A 5334-nucleotide genomic window follows, 5' to 3' on the forward strand; every position below is an offset into this window, starting at 1 on the left:
AGCAGTTATAGTGGGAAAAATATCAGAGGCAATAACGATAACGCTAGAAGTAGCATCATTAATCGGGGCAACTAATACAGCATTTGGAAAAGATTCTTTGATCCCCATGTCACGCCCGATTTGCTTATATATTATTAAAATCTCTTTGGATGTAATCATTCCCGGCATTTTTATAAGGAGTAGTGTGTTTATGAGTACTTTAACCAGTATAGCTTTTTTTTCTTTTAAGACGGTATGGTAGGATACGATATGAAGAAGTTTTGGCTGCAACATGGTGGCAGTTTGATGACAATGCAATGGTTCCTTCGATGAATCGATTTGTAGAAATAGTAGCTAAACCAACAGAAGAAACAACAATATTAGCAGTATCAGTACCTGAAAGAGAAACAGTAGAAATATCAGCAACACTAATATATACTGCGGTAGTAGTGTCAGCAGCAGTAGTTATAGTAGCAGTAACAGCAGTAACAGCAGCCCCAGCAGTGGAAATATTAGCAGTAGTAATAAGATCAACAACTAGAGCTGCAGCAGCATTTGTAGCAGCAGCAGTAGAAGTAGAAGTAGAATCAGCTGCAGCAGTAGCAGGACAGCAGCAGCGGAGGGCGGGGGTACAGTAACACACAGCAATCGTAGCAAATGAAGTAGATGACAGCAGCTGTGGCGATAATAACTATAGCCTGAAAGTTGGCTAAAGGCCAATAATTCTGGAGTAGCGGTTAAGTCGATTAAATCGGTCATAGTGCTCCACTGGTACTTATCTTATCGAGCCCAAAAGGATAAAAGACAAAGTCGGCCTCGGCGGTATTTGAACTCAGTACCCACAAAGTACTGGCAGACGAAATGTCGTTAAGCTGTGCTAACGATTCTTATTTCTTTATTGCCCAGAAGGGGCTAATTATAGAGGAGACAAACAAGGACAGACAAAGGTATTAAGTCGATTAAATCGACCCCAGTGCGTAACTGGTACTTAATTTATCGACCCCAAAAGGATGAAAGGCAAAGTCGACGTCGGTGGAATTTGAACTCAGAACGTAGAGGCAGACGAAATACTGCTAAGCATTTCGCACTGCGTGCTAACGATTCTGCCAGCTCGCCGTATTAACGCGCCGCTAGTAATATCAACTGCAGCAATATTAACAGCAGCAGTGCTAACAACAGTAGCAACAGCAGCAGCAGTGACCGCAACAGTGTCAGTAGCGGCAGCGGAAGTAGTACTGACAGTCACAGTAGCCATAGCAACAACAGAGGTGAACGTAACCCGTCATCGCGTTTAAGTTTACCTTTTAGTTTTGGAGTAGCTTTTAGCAGTGTTCACACTGTTGTTAGCTTCTTGGGCTACTTCTCTAATTTGTCCATAAATTCCTTTCTCCCAGCTGCAAGTCTTAAAGACATTGAGAAACCTAAAGGGTCATAGACAATAGATATGGTAAAAGATATATGTACACACACACACACACACAGAGAGACAGACACACACACACAAATACATAAAGGATATTGGAATATTGCGTATATACCACTATGCCTATAAAACGGATTTACAAATTCAATACCCATACATATCTTACATCTATTTTCTTTCCTCCACCTCACTCTCTATTTGTATCACATCGAAACTAACTATGACTTATTTTTCCTCTCACACCGTCTCCGATGAGGGATATATTATTAATATCCTAGAACAGCTGAGACATTTCTATCTATAAATGCTCTAATATCATACAGCCTTGTTTTTTTTTTTATCTTATTACGCTATATATAATTATATATATATATATATAAATTGTATATATATATAGATATATATATATATATTATATATATAGATATATATATTATATATATATATATATAGATATATATATGTATATATGTATATAGATCTATATATATATATACCACAATTATATATATATTAATTCTATAATATTTTATTGTATATATATAATTTATATAATTAAATATATGATTATATATTATATTATATATATGTATATATATATATAATTATATATATATTATATATATATATATGATTATATATATATATATTATTATGTGTATATATATATATATATGATTAGATATATATATAATTATGTATATATATATATGATTATATATATATATATATATAATATATATATAATTATATATATATATATGATTATATATATATATAATTATATATATATATACAATTATATATCTATCTGATTATATATATATATATATATAATAATATATATATATATGATAATATATATATATATATAATTATATATATATATATGATTTTATATATATATATATAATTTTATATATATATATATATATAATTTTTTCCTGAGCGTCCAATAATACTATATTTTTCCACGTCCTCGTGTTGTGTTTTTTGTGCTTTCGTGTTTGGATTAACTATATAATATATATTATATATATAATATATATATATATATATACACACACATAACTGAAGCAGTGTTTTCAACGGCAGCCATATTAAACGCTATACTAACAGCAGTAGCAATAGTAACAATAATGGTTACATGAACAGCAGCAGTAGAAAGAACGGTGTCAGCAGTAGGAGTAGCAGTTGTAGCTGAAATCGAAGCAGGAGCAGCAATGGCGGCCATGGTGGAAGAAATAGCAAAAAATAACGACAGTATGGTAACCACAGCAGTTGTAACAAGACCAGTAGAAGCAGTAGTAGTTCTAGGGGAAATAGCACCAGCGACAGTAGAGTAAATGGCATAAGGGATTACAGTAGTATAGGTAACAACAGCACCAGCAGCGGTATAGAACAGCAGTTGATACTGCAGTAGTAATAGCAGAAGTAGCAGCGGCGGTAGCTGAAGAAACAGCAGTAGTGATAAGAGGAGCAGAAGCAGTAGACGTGATAGCAGTAGACATTACAGTAGCGTGGAATGCAGCAGTATTAGCAGTGTGTAACAGCAGTAGATACTGCTGCAGTGATTGGAAGAAAAGCAACAGTAGAAGTAGAAATTACAGCAAAGACAGTAGTATTGGTTGTAGTAGTAGTAGTTACTGCTGCTGTAGAAGCAGAACAGAAAAAAAATCGGGAACAGTAGCAACAGATGCTGCAGGTGATGTAGTGGTAGCAGCAAAAACAACGTCTGAATAACAACAACAACAGCATCAATGACAAGAATTTTACTAAGAATAACACGTCACGACAATGACTATTAATATTGCGGATTAACCAACTTGCAACTAACTTGAGTCATGAATAGATTATTGGATTATAATATATACATGCATGCACAGAGGTATATTGAGACAGCCATAGAAAGATTTGAACACACGACTATAGACGCACCTATACAGTAATACGTAGGCATAAGAACAATTGCAAACACACACACACATGCGTATAAATATATACATACAAGCATATATACACATGTATACACAGAACTATGTATACATATTTTTGTCCATAGGGTATACACACTCACATACATACATACGTACATACATACATGTATACAAACATACATATATATATTATATATATATATATATAGATATATATATATATATATATATATATATATATATATATAATATATATTATATATATACATACATATATATAGATAAAAGATACATAGATAAATAGACAGATAGACAGATAAGTAGATATAGATAGATAGATATATAGATAGATATACATACCTGCTAACAGAGAGCGAGGGGGACAGAGAGAAAGATAGCGTCATACAGTATCTCTCTCTCTCTCTCTCTCTCTCTCTCTCTCTCTCTATATATATATATATATATCTATATATATGTATATATATATATATAATAATGTATATACAGACATACATATACACACAGCATATGAATACACACACACAGACAGACAGACAAAAAGATAAATACATATAAAAGCAGATACAGAGATCCTCATACAGATGTATGTACACAGACTTTGACGATGCAGCGTAGAACCAGGCAAAGAAAACCACTCTTCCTCACACATGCTTACAACTCTGTACACACACACATACACACACACATACACACACACACACACACACACACACACACACACACACACACACACACACACATTCCCTCAAATGCATAGATATGTCCACAAAAAAATCTGACATTGGAAAAGCAAGGAATTGAAACTAAGGATAAAGAAATAAAAAAATATATGCATAACCAGCAAACGAAAACAAGAGGAGGGAAGTGAAGAACACGACCAAAGTCAATGAGAACAAACAACGATTGAAATAAATTCCTGACAGAACAAGGATGGTGTATGTCTACAGACAGCGTGGAAGTCTCTCTAAATCGCATAATATATGCTCGGAATCAATGACAAGAGCAGAGCGTGTTTGCTCAAAATGATGAACAGGGAAAAAAAGAACATGAAAAATATATCTTCTTGAAATATGGCAGAATGAGGCAAATAAAAAGGAGAAAGAAAAAAAATGAATGAAAGAAGGAATGAAGGACGGAAGGAAGGAAGGAAGGAAGAAAGGATGGATAAAAGAAAGAATGAGAAAAGAAACAAATGAATCCAGAAAAGATACTGGTCGAGGACAGAAGTCTGATATACTCTGATATTTTTATATTTGTATAATACACTATTTTGGCAGAAAAAAAGTTATCGCACACATGTCAGTTGGTTTGGAGTAGATGTGGGTGTATTCAATTGCAAAACCGGTAAATTTCAGATGTGCTCCATGCTTACTAATGTCCTGCTATAAATAAATGAACAGAATGATATACATGTGTGTGGCGAAGAGAGAGAAGGAGAAAGAAAGGGAGCGAGAAAGAGAGAGAGGGAGATAGGAAGGGAGAGACAGGGAGAGACGAAGGAAGAGAGAGAGAGAGACACTGGCACACAGGTAGAGAGAGAGAGAAGGGACAGAAAGTGGCCGCGACGGTGCGCACATGTCTGTGATATATACATGTCGACATGTACATATAAACGTAAGACTTGTCGCACAGACACAAACACGCATATACGCACTTAAATACGCACATACACATATTAATATATGCTTATATATACACACACACACATATATATATATATATATATATATATATATATATATATATATATATATATATATATATATTATATATATAATATGTGCGTGTGTGTGTGTGTGTGTGTGGTGTATGTTTAGATAGATAGATAGATGGATAAATAAGAAGGGAGGTAGGTTTGTAAGTTGGGTAGGTTGGTAGGTAGGTAGTAGGTTAGACAGAAAGAGGCACACTTACCTAGGCCGAAAAATTTCAAACGAAGTACTAACCCCTGAGAGTGCTCAACAATATTAGACG

The sequence above is a fragment of the Octopus sinensis genome, linkage group LG7 (assembly GCF_006345805.1).
Source record: "Octopus sinensis linkage group LG7, ASM634580v1, whole genome shotgun sequence".
NCBI classification, from domain to species: domain Eukaryota; kingdom Metazoa; phylum Mollusca; class Cephalopoda; order Octopoda; family Octopodidae; genus Octopus; species Octopus sinensis.